Here is a 13,008-nt window from a genome sequence, read left to right on the forward strand (position 1 = left end):
TGAAGTTGCAGAGAGGCTGCTTCTACTCAGAGTAGACTATGCCTGAGTGTAGGATGGCAAGGGTATAAGGTGCAAGATAGCTGCTCCAAGTTCTGAGATTCCTGGAACAAGGAGAGCTCCATAGAGGATCTATGCTCAGATAGCCTGGGTGGGAGTCTGGCCCCAGTGCTGACTAGCTACAAAAACTCAGCCGTATTTTTTGGTTGTGTCCCAATGGATACTACATCAGGGATGAATCTCTTTTGGCAGCCTGGCCTATACACTGCAGGACATTCAGTAACCCACACCATCACCAGAACAATCCATTCTTTGACAATGAACACCCCAGTAACTCACATACACGCCTGACCCAAGACATCAGCTAAATTCTCTTAATCTTGGGGCCTGGAGAGATAGCACAGTGGTGTTTACCTTGCAAGCAGCCGATCCAGGACCTAAGGTGGTTGGTTTGAATCCCGGTGTCCCATATGGTCCCCCAGTGCCTCCCAGGAGCTATTTCTGAGCAGACAGCCAGGAGTAACCCCTGAGCACCGCTTGGTGTGGACCAAAACACCACCCCCCCAAATTTTTTCTAAATCTCATAATACCCCCAGCATTCCCTAAAAAGTGGTTATGGAAGAGCAAATGGGTCATAACCCTTTCAGACACATAAATGACATGGCACATGTTCCACCAGACTGACATTTAGTGGCAGGGCTGTGGGGCTCAAGTCTCAGGGGCACATGCAGGTAGGATCACAGTCTTTGCTCTCTGGTTATGTACTGAGTATGTGACATCCACTAATTCTGAAAGTGTTTCCTCTCCACAAGTGGTAATAGGTGTTGCTATAGGTGTTGCTGCAGACAAAAACCATGCTGCAGTATGAATCATTGTTATATGGGGCTATGGAGGCAGGTAAGAAAGATGGCAGTGTCAAAGCAGCTAAGAAAGAATCTGGCTTCGGATGTCCCCCAAACTCACTTACATGAATTCTGGAGGCAGTGCAGAGTTATTGTATTCTAACATGGAACTGTCAGCCTGGAATGAAGCTGAGTGGAGAAGGGAGTGACATTCTGCATTGGAATAGCATGGTAGAACCGCCAGAGAAGTTAGAGTGAAGACACTGACTTTGGGCTTCATCCACTGAGTAGGCCCAGGGAACTGTCCTAAGAAATAATCTCTGAGTGATCTGAATAGGGAGAAGGGGTTTGAGGGGAGGTGCAAGGACTATATAGACACTTATTCTCTGGGGCCAGAGACATTGCTTGCCACTCTCTCTCCTGAAGCCCCTCATCTTAATGACTATATATCTTAGCATTTAGGTAAAAGTGCTTCTAAGGCTCTTAGGTTTGGAGTTGGTTCAAACTTGTTTATTTGCGATCTTATTCTCTCCCTGTTTTCACTCTGTCCTCCTGCAAAAACACACATGTGCATGCGCACAAACTGTTTCAACAGGAAACTAATTTAATTTGCTGATCTCATTTCTCTGGTTTCATTCACTTTGAAATGAGGACTAGAACATGCTGACTGGGCAAAAAGTTCTGATCCTTCACAACCTTTCCCTCCCTACCTCCCCCACAACCCCTGACTGTCACAGCCAAGGCCTAAGGTCTTAAAAGGGGGGTGAGGCAGGCCAGTAAAGGTAGATGAGGGGTTAAGGGCAAGTCCTAAAAGTAAACAGGAAAGAGTAGCCAAAGGGCCAGCAACTAATGCTCCAAGGCTCAAAAGGGGGTTGAGAAACAAGTGGCTACAAATGGTTGGTTTTCCTGAGATCTGAGATATTTCCACCAAACACAGTGTGTTACAATCTCACTCAACTCTGCTTATTAGCCAGCTTTGGTTCATTGTTCCAAATTCACTTAAAAAGGAATAGATAATGCTCAAGTCCCTAAATCTCTAAGCTTAGCCATCTGAAATGATATCTCTTTATCCCATTTTTTTCTAAGCATAGCTTTAAGGCATTCTTACGAGAGGAAAAGATTATCAGAAAAAGAAATTAAGGGAAAGGAAGTCTAACGATTATTATGTGAATTTGGTAAGGAAATACTTATGTTCAGAAGCATACACCACACCTTTTCTGGGAAGACTTACTGGCCATGAAGCTGGCTTAGCAAAACTCAAAATATACCTCACCAAAAGCACAGTTCCCTTCCTCAAATAGGCCCTAGAATTAGTCTTTTCAAATGGATGGTCAAATGTCACTGCTTGACATATGCTGCTTTAATATCCTGAGAGCACATGTAGCCATATAAGCCAACCAAAACTCTCCAGAATTTAACATTTAAATGAATTGCTTGTGTCACTTGGAAATTAATACAAATAAACAGCCTGGACCCATGTCCCACAATATCCAATCTCAGTCATCTGTATCTTCCCTGTCCTTACACTAGAAACACTACATTGGATCAAGAGGAAGGACTAGCCAAAACTAAAATTCCATTTATCTCTGGAGTCATCAAAAGCTAAACAGATTTGAAGAAGCTGAGGATCAGATGTCAAATCAGAGACCACTTCTTTTCTGCAATTGCCTGATAGTGTGTGGTGAGAGCCTTGCTGAAGTTTTATTGAACAATCCTTCAGTCTAAACTCTTGAGAGCCCATCTGCCGGCTTGAATCCAACATAAGGTCAGTTTTCTGCTTAGGATAGAGATGGCTTCTGTAAGTGCCTTATGATTTTCTGAATATACCAACTGCTTTAGGGGCTTCTAGTTATATATTTTTTATACAATCCAATGTAAAAAATCTTAAAAAACAACATTACAAAAAAATAAGTATTTTTAGACAAATGATTTTGGGGAGAGGTAGGGTTTTCTGGGCTACACCCAGCAGTGCTCAAGGCTTACCTCTGGTTTTGCAATTAGAATCACTCCTGGTAAAGCTTAGGGAACCCTTTGTGGTATTAGAGATCAAACCACTGTTAACTGCAAGGTGGGTAAATGTGTTTTAACTGCAGTCCTACATCTCCAGGGAAGACACTTGAATTTTGATAGGGGTCCTCCCCACCTATGCAGTGCTCCAGGACAGCCTAGGTGTGCAGTGCTGTGCAGGCTGCTGATGCTAGGGCCCACCTAGTACTGCTGGGGGAGAGGGGTATGATATGTTGTGCCCGGGTGAGAACTCAGGTATGCTTATGTTCTATGAAACTGAACTTTAGTTCTGGAACTTGCTAGACAAGTGACCTGCTACTGGAGCTATGTCCTTGGCCCTGAGCATTTAGATTTTATTTTATTCACTTATTGTTTGATTTGAGGGGGGGCACCCTTATGGTGTTCAGGGGCTATTCCTGACTCTACTCAAGAGTGATCTCTAATAGTATTTGAGAAGCCATACACAATTCTGAGAGTCAACTAGGGTCAGCCACATGCAAAGGAAGTACCTTATACCTTGTCTTATCTCTCAGGCTTGTTGTTGAGCTTATCTAAGGCTCATTTTTGAAATTTTAGGGTGTAGAGATATAACAACTCAGTGGCAGAGTAGATGCCTTGTATGTGTGAAGCCCTGACTCCAGCAACACAAAATTAAAACAATGCAAAAAAAAAAAAACCCCAATAGTTTTAAATTCTATATTGGCATTTGCTGCCTCAGCACTGCCAAAGTCTAGATTGAATGACTCTGTGTGTCTGGGTGGAGGACAGTCCTGTGCACTGCAGGGTAGGGAGCATCACCCCTGCCAGAAGCACACACCCTCCCTCCCTGCAGGGACAAGTGATAAGGAGCCTGGCATATTATCAGGTATCCTTTGGGATATAGTTGGCCTGGGCCAAGAACCACTGCCTTCTCTATATTTATCTATCCCAGACCTAGCTGGGGGGCGGGGGAGATAAACAAACTTTTTTGGAAGGACCACAAGTTGATTTTTTTTTGGTTTGGGGGGCGGAGCCACACTTGGAAGTACTCAGGTCTTGCTCCTGGCTCTGCACTTAGGTGGGCTTGGGGAGACAATATGGGTTGTTGGGAAATGAACTCCAGTCTGTTGTAGAACAAGGCAAACATTCTACCTATTGTACTATCCCTCTACTATTGAATGGGAGATGGTAAAGAGAGCCCTTGCATACTTGGTTGGCTAGTGTATGGACTTGTCTTTGACCTCTTAAAAAGAGACTGAGGGAGTGATGCAATAAATAGGTGTTGTATGTGCCAGGCCCTTCTGGGCCCTGAGATCATGTGAAGGAAGAAGAACCAGTATCTAACCCCAGAGCAGCTCAGTGCTGAGCCAGGAATTCCTCTCCTCTTCTTTCTGTCTTTCCCTCTTTCTTTATAACAATTTGAGTTCTACATGCATTTGGTAAATGCTTGTCCATCACTAGGCTCTAAAATTTAAAAATTGTTAGTATTGGGTCTTAGAAATAATAAAGGGGATAAGGCACTTGCTTTCCATATGGCTGACCCTAGTTGACCCCTAGCACCATAAATGGTTCCTCAAAGATCACTCCTAAATGTAGAGCCAGGATCAGTCCCTGAATACCACAGGGATGGCTGAAAAAGCTGAAGCAGAAGATCACATTTAACAAGTTCCAGAACAAAAATTCCGTAATGAATATATAATAGTAAAATTTACCCTTTCTAGTGAGTTTAGATAAAAGCATAAAGTTTTATAAATAACACCATAAAAAATTTTGGTTTTAGTTTTTGGACCACACCAGTAATGTTCAGGGCTTCTTCCTGGTTCTGTATTTCAATACTCTTGTCAGGGCTCAGGGGACAATATGGGTACCAGGGATCAAACACAGGTTGTCTGTGTGCAAAGCAAGTGTCCTGTCCACTGCACTATTGCTCTGGTCCACCATAATAAATGTCTGGACAATATGATTATTCACTAAGTTTTCCTCGGGCTTTCTAATTTCTTTTCCCAACTGGAGCAAGCTGCTTGCACAGTAACAAGTGCCTCGTCTAAGAGAATCTGAATTTCCTGCCAGAGATGCTTTAGTAAGTCTTTATTGCCTTTATTTTTCTTCTAGCCAATGAAAGACTGGGCCAAACATGCCAGAGGACATGTTCATCTTTTTTATTCCATGGGTCGGATGCTTCCTATAACATGAAACACTAGTCCTATCTGCAAAGAAATTAAGGCCTTTCCCCAATCATGGATAAAGGCCTCATGAAAAGAGACCTGAACTCTTTCTGCCAAAGCTCAGTTGCATTTCAGTGCAATGCCAGAATATTTGTAAAGGTTACATAATAAGCATTCACCAAAAAAAAAAAAAGTCTAAATAAGGTAATTAAGGCCCAAGCCTTAAGGCCCCAAATTAAGGGCACCATTTACTCTCTACCCTTATTTTTCTTCTGCTTATTTTGGTTCAAAATAGGAGTGACTCCAATTCTGAACAAAGCTCCAGCAGTATGACAGCACTTGGCTACAGAAATGGCAGAAAGGAAGTCAAATCAGAAATTGGTCAATGATGAGTCTCCAGGACAAAGAAGAGGGAAGAAGAGGAGGCCTATCTCAGGGCTTTTCACATCATCATATTAAGGATTAGACCATCTGTGAGAGTAAACAGATGTGACCGCCTGCTCAAAGCAACACATACCTTTTGGTGCCTTGACCTTGTGGAAAATCTCAATTTTTGTATAAGGTTGTTTTATTATCAATAATAACTGTTTTATTGAGTGCTGCCAACCCTGGCTCATTTAATTCTCACAATCACCTGAGAGGTATACGCCTTATTTAATAGATGAGGAAAAGGAGGCAGAGTTAACTTTGTGTAAATACAGAGCCTAAATTTTAACTCAAGTCTCCTGATTCCCCAAGATGATCCCTTTTATGCCTGCTAGCATGGACTTGAATGTTCTAGGTCTCTTATTCCCTTTGCTGTTTTGGGAGCTAGTCCCTAGGGGTACTGAATTCTTAGCTTCTTTTAACTTCTCATTCTCTCAATTTTTTAGTTTATTTTGCTAATACAGGCCACAAGAATGTTTCCAATTTGATGACTTATTTTATTTGCTTAGTTTGCTAGTTTATTACTCTTCTGTTCCATGAGCAGCTTACAAGTAAACTAAACCATCAAGGTTTGTTTGTTTTTTTTTTTTTTTTGTTTTTTGTTTTTGGGTCACACCCGTCAGCGCTCAGGGGTTACTCCTGGCTCTATGCTCAGAAATCGCTCCTGGCAGGCTCAGGGGACCATATGGGATACCAGGATTTGAACCACCGTCCTTCTGCATGCAAGGCAAACACCCTATCTCCATGCTATCTCTCCGGCCTCTCAAGGTTATTCCTAAGTGCATCCAAAAGCTTTCTTAAAACCATTTCTCATAAATCTTAGAAAATCCATATTGCTTAATAACATCAGCAACAATAAGAAGTCAGAAAACACCAAGTAAACACCACATTTAAGTATAGAATTTCATGGAGTTTAGGTTTAGTGCAGATTTAAAAACGAAAAGAGTACAAAAGGAAATGAGCACTCTTTAACAAAAGGAATTAGAAACAAAAGCAGTGACACTTACCAAAATTTCCCCCAACTATCATAAACTTTATATACACCACATGTCTTCTAATACAGATGATGGACTGGTCCTGAAAAACAATAGCACAACAAAGGGGAAAATGCATCATTAAACAGAAGTAATGTAATACAGATACATTATGCTTCCTTTGTGGAAATAAAATTCCCTGTCTGGGTCGCCCATTAATAGAACAAACTATCTTGGCCAGATCCCAATTCTCTGATTTTTCACAGGAAGATGAATCTGATTTACAAATCTACTCAGCAGTTAGAATGTATATATAATATTATTGTGTATATATATGAACTCTGGGGTGGCTGGAGTAGATAGTACAGTGGGTAGGAATTCAGTGGGTAGGAGGAGCTCACCATCCTGTATGAGCCCCCAGCCCCACCAGGAAAAGTTTTTGAGTTTTAAGCATCACTGGGTATGACCCCCCAACCAAATATAAATAAGTAAAATAAAAAGAAAATCACAGTCTCCTACTCCCATTCAGTTATCTTTCCTAGTTTTTTCCATAATACTGTTACTCTGTTGACTTTCAGACCTTCATCTTTGATTTCTAGGCTTTATTACCTGAAAAATGGGATGATTACCTGACTTTACCAAATTGTGATGGGCACTGAAAGGTAGACATTTTATACTAGGGTTGGCCTAGTATACATGTAAGACCTGCACCTTAGCCCCTGTATACTTTTTCTGGTCCTGGAATATTCTCTTCTTTTTATCTCTCCTCTGTGGAGACTGAATGGCTTGGTCAATGCTACTGACAGATTTCCTGATACAAACACTGCAGCTCAAGCATTCTGTCTACCCATAGGGTACCTGAGAGGATTGTTGGACAATTCCTGCCTGTATTATGTCTAACTTCAAGTCCAACAGTTTTTCCCAGCTAGACCTAAGTGGCTGAGACTACCTAGCCTGTGGGGTCTGACTGAACAAGCTGTCCATTTCCTAAGTAGCGCTGCAGGGCGACCCCTGTTGGAGCAGCTGCTCTGGTTTCTATTTTGGACTTGGTTCTGGGAGGAGGCCTCTAGTTCTGGGGATGGCTGTGAAGGGGACTAAGGAAAATTGTCTACCCACTCAAACTGTACAAGTAGTTCATCACTCCACCAACATGACCCTCTCCCTGACTTAGAGTGAGGCCCACTAAGTGTCTCACAGAGCAGCTTTGGCATGGATGCCATTTCTTCGGTCTTTCCTAAACAGTGGCAACTCGGCCTGTGTCAGCAGCCTTTTTGGCAAGAAAAAGAAGAAAACAACAGGATTGTACTTCCTTTTCCAAAGAAGAGAACATAATGATGTTCTCCTCTGGAAACCACACATAAGCACATTGTGACCATTGCTTTGGCAGAACTCACCCCTGGCAGAACTTTTCATGCCCCCCACATTATGTCAAGTGACTCAGGACGCAATCTAGGGTCCTTTCCCTCCTCAATAACAAAGACTAAGGAGAAATCTACTCAGAGAACAAAAGTGAACTTGGCACACTTATTTTATACTTAGCCATTTGAATCCATTTCATTTCCATTCAGCCTTTTCAAATCACACTAGTTTTATAGAAGAAACAAAAAGAACTGAATAATAGTGAAAAAGACAGAATGACTGCTTCATTTTGTCTCAAGAATTATGATGTAGACATCCTAGTCAGTTTATAATAAAATGTTTATTTATAGGTGGTCTTGCATCATGTGGGTATTTTTGTCTTTTTTTTTGGGGGGGGGGCCATACCCAGTGATACTCAGGGGTTATTACTGGCTATGCACTCAGGAATTACTCCTGGCAGGCGTGGAGGTGCCGGGGATCAAACTTGAGTTCGCTGCATGCTAGAAAAGTGCTCTAGATGCTGTACTCTTCTTTGGACCTCTTGTTTCTAATACTTATAAGTGACCGCTATACAGTTCCTGGATTAAAAGAACACACTAGGAACAATTCTCTCTAATACACTTCTATATGGGATAATTCCCTCCCATGCCTTCCCTACTAGGTCTCTCAGAGGCTAGCACTAGCTAAGTAACAATATTAGAATGATTGGCAGACTTCAGAGAAATGTCAACTTCCAAGTGCCACATCAAATCCAGTGAAATATAATGTTTCACAAGATCTCCATGCAATGTATGCACACAGAAGTTTGAGATGGACTGGTCTAAGGGAAACCCTTGCTTTTTGCCATCAACTGGCTCAATAATGGACCTTTGACCAAGTCAGGCTAGCAATATAAAAATAATATTTTCTTGGGAACATTTCATGCTCTGGGAAAATTCCCTCCTCCCAAATATGTGGTATGTGTTACCTTGAATTTCTATAGCTATCTTGTTCTAACTGAAAGATGATGTTAGCCCAGAGAGGAGGGACCGAGCAGAGAAGAACACAGAGAAACTGGGTGAAGGATATTGTGTTCAGTCAGCTCTGAAGTCTGCAGAAGTGTGGGACTACCCATACATTTCTTATTCAGACCTCCCTGATTGGAATCTCCATGATCTATCTGCATTGCAAAGCACCCTGACTCATCAATCCCAGTCAAACATTATAATAGGAACAGAATGGTGAGACACCAGGCTCAGGCACTGCAGGAGAGTGTAGATAAGTCACTGCAGTGAAAAAACAACACTTCAGAGTCCAGTTTTGTTCAGGAACTGACCCAGTGGTGCTTCTGAAGACTGCTGTTCATTTTGTGCATTTCCAAAAGCTTTGGAAATGCTAAACACTTTACAAATTATTTTAACCAGAATGTCCAACAGTTGTCTTCACCAGAAGTCACACAGATGTCATTTCCTGTAAAGACAATGGGAGACTAATTGCTTGGGCTCAGACACTAATAGGGAAGATGACCTGTGACATGTAATTACTGAAGAGTAAATAGTAAGAGTTTGGAGCTCTCAGAATCTACTGGACCCACTCCAATAACTTAGGGTAAAGGGTAAACTTATGGAGAAAAGGGGAGCCAGATGGACTGGGAAAAGATTAAAGAAGGCATGGAACCATCTTTACATAACCCAAATTTGAGACCCTGCTGAGGAAACCAAGTAGAGTTGCTGCTCAATTAAACTATATATGGCATCTATGATTTTGCTTGCTGTATGAAATGCAGTCATGGAGAATAGGGAGCCTAAACGACTAGTCTCTTTTTGGTGTCATAGGGTATTAGTCAACAGGATATTTGGGGAATGGGCTCATTATATGGCTTTGATTAAGAATGTGTTTTCTGTCCTGGAGAAAACATGAACTGGTTTTATACAAAACATTCATCAAGTTCTTATTATTTCAAGCCTCCTCCTCTCTCCATAACATTTTCTGCTTTCTCTTTCTTGGTAGTTCTATACTCCCACAGTTCCCATACATTTGGTACAAAAGCTCTAGAACTAGCATCTATGGCCCCCACTTCTTTTTCTGCCCCCTGCATAAGGCACCTAAGGTAAAGTTTGTTTTGGTCGGACCTATGTTTCCAATACTAAGCATACAGCTGTAGCTAAGTGTTAGATTGTGAGAAAGTGAAAGGCCTGACTTCTAAGAGGCCTCACTGACATTCTTGCCATGGACTCCTGACGAGGTTTTCTGACTGCTTCCTCCTTTTCCCTCTGTGACACCTATGAAAGCTCTGGATATGGCATTGGTTTTCACTGACACTAACTTACTAACTCAACTCTGTACTTTCTATGGGATAAACAGTCCAGACCCCAGGAAATTTTTCCAAGGTCATACGATACTGGTGTTTGTGTTGGGGGCAGGGGGAGGCAGAGAGAAAAGATGTTAATCAACGCCACTGCCTTAGTGTTCTTGCTACCTTGCCTCCGGTTAGATTCTGAAATGTTCAATGGTCTTTCAATAGGATTGTACACAGGGCTAGATAATGGGAGACACACAACAGATATTTGCTGGCTGACTGGTTGGCATAATGAATCACTAACTTTGGCACAGTCCAATCAATAGTTTCTGTTTTTCTTAGATCTTCTTTAAAAGAAAGATCATATACAAAAGACAATATATGAAAGGCAGAGGAGAGGAGCCAACTCTGCCCTGTCATGCTTCTGAGTCACCGGCTGCCACCAGGAGAGCTTTGTGACAGCAGTAGAAAATATATCACTCAAACTCAAATCTGTAACTTTCAAGACAAATTCAAGACCTACCTGGGTCCTATCTTCTACTTCTTCTTCCATCCTTTTACCTAGCCTTAGCACTAGTTGTTCCCATTATTTATCCCTCTTTAGGCCTTTCCTATCCTATTTAGTTCCCTCTCCTGTGAAATTACCTCCACCTGTAACAAAGGAAAACAAGTCTTTCCCTTAAGTCCAACTAATATAACCCCCTTTCTGAAGTCCTTGCCCATTTTCCTCCACTGGAATTACTCTCAGTCTATTTATATCACTACTGTAGAGTTTGCCATGTTTTCTGCTTCAAAGAAAAGAGCCAGCTACTTCACGTTAGGAATCCAGTCTAAATTTATCTTTAGATAAAAGGTGCACTAGCACCTTGCCTGGTCCAGTGCCCTACACAGAGGCAGTCCTCCAGTACTGTTGCATTCAAAAAAAAACAAACAAACAAAAAAAAAAAAAACTTTATCCCTTTTAGTTTGCATCCAGGATGAAGTTATCTAGGTTTAGTAATGACTCCAAGTCTTTCCTCTAGCCTGTGCAGGCAATGATAGTTCGCACACACTTACTTGCAGAATCTACTTGCTAAGGAGAATTTGTGTAAGTCTTTATTAAGTCTTACTTTCAAAGATAAAATGAAGTAAGGAAAATGAAATAAGGAAAAAGGGCAGGGAAAGTACTTTCTTTTGTCACCAAAACTTGTCTTGTGGCTTTCTGGTGGAAGGTGACAGGCAAGTTATGAACCTTTGCACAAAGTTTGAAATAAAGCCCTGACTCCTTCCATGCTGCAGTGTTTTCTGCATGTCCAAAGTCAATTGTCTGAAAAATTAAAGAGTTCCAAATGGTGGGCTAATGCATTGATCAGGACATTCCACAAACAAAACCAGATCCCAGGGAGGATGGGAACCAGAACCCCTGGGTTAGTTCCCTAGGAAACCAAATGTACTTGATTGACTGGGTCCTCTTATTCTTGGGCAAGCAGGAAGGGTGCTATACAAAATGTATGACTGGCCCATTTACTCCTCCTGCCTGCAAGGACCCCAAGCCTCCTGGTCCCATAAGATGGGGATACTCACACAAGATTGTGGTGCTTGGGTGTTTATGATTTGCTGGAGGAGAAATGAAAAGCAGAATAGCTAAAGCAGACTGGGGCAATGAATATGATTATCCATATGAAAAATAAATCTTAACATATACCTAAGACCACATAAAGATCAATTCCAGATGGATAATAAACCTAAATATGAATGGTAAAATAAAAGCTTTCAGAAGAAAAACTACATAAAGATAAATAATTTTTTAAATTTTATTTTAGGCATCATAGTTTACAATATTGTTAATGATAGTTTCCTGAATAACACATTTAACACTAAACCCTCCACCAGAGCACCAGATTCCTCCACTATTGTCTCAATGAAGTCCCTCCCTCCAATTTTACTTCTTTCCTTCCCCTGTGTAATCTTCCTACTGAAGACCAATTCTGTTTCTGCTGCCTTTGGGCATCTAATATATACCTACTTTATTTCTTTATCTCTCTCATATTGTTTGAACCTATACCGCTCCTGACTTTTTAGAAAAAGTGGAACACAGGGATTATAATATGGTTCAGTGGTAGTGCAAAGGCCTTGCATGTGTGAGAGGGCTGTAACCCCAATACCAAGGAAAATAAAAAAGAAAACAACACACAAAAATTTAATGATCATGAAAGAAAAGTATGCTCATGTGAACTTTATTAAATATCCCTATCTAGTGACAAAAACAGAATTCAAAGGCAAGTTACCAAGAGCATATTAGTATATCTACCTAAAAAAGCCAAGAAACAAAAAACATAATTCTATAAGGTAAACCCAACAAAGAAATAGACCAAAGGCAACCCAACAAAGAAATAGACCAAAACTTGAGAAATTTCACAAAATGGAAAAATTCAATGGTCAATGGCTACTAGATTTAAAATTAGATTTGTTCTAATTTAGTCACTATAGAAAATTATACTAAAATTACAATGTATTAGACCAATATATACCTACCAGTACAATACAGACCAAAAAATGTGTTGGTGAGAACATGGAATAATTGGAATTCAGACACACTGCTGGTGAGAGTATTATTAATTAATAAAGACCCTTTAGAAAAATGGTAGTAGCTATTCAGCTGAGCATGCCTCATACACTGTGACCCATCCAGGACATCAGCTATTTACAAATTTATTCTGCAGAAATATTACATAGATCACTTATTGACTTATAAAAAAATGCTCCTAGCAGTACCAAATGGAATAGCCCCAAACTGGAAGTAATTCCTAAACTCTTATACCATAAAAGGACTATATACATTTGAAATGGTTATATAGAATAATATCACACAGCAAGAAAATGGAGAAAATTGTTATGAGAAACCTCATAACAACATGGATGAATTTCCTAAATATAATGTTTAGATACACAATAATTCATAACTAGGATTTTACTTATGTCAAGTTCAAAACATCCATAAC

The 13,008-nt window shown here is 40.7% G+C and overlaps 1 protein-coding gene across 3 annotated transcripts in view; it reads right to left on the reverse strand.

Annotated features, from left to right (window-relative positions):
- FYN (FYN proto-oncogene, Src family tyrosine kinase) overlaps positions 1-13,008 on the reverse strand; it is a 266,012-nt gene that overhangs the window by 145,863 nt on the left and 107,141 nt on the right. For all 3 annotated transcript variants that reach the window (XM_049771190.1, XM_049771188.1, XM_049771189.1), the window contains one exon: positions 6,424-6,493. The gene's annotated coding sequence lies outside the window, so the exon portion shown is untranslated. The remainder of the gene's footprint in view (positions 1-6,423; positions 6,494-13,008) is intronic.

Source organism: Suncus etruscus, chromosome 4, assembly GCF_024139225.1.
Source record: "Suncus etruscus isolate mSunEtr1 chromosome 4, mSunEtr1.pri.cur, whole genome shotgun sequence".
NCBI classification, from domain to species: Eukaryota; Metazoa; Chordata; class Mammalia; order Eulipotyphla; family Soricidae; genus Suncus; species Suncus etruscus.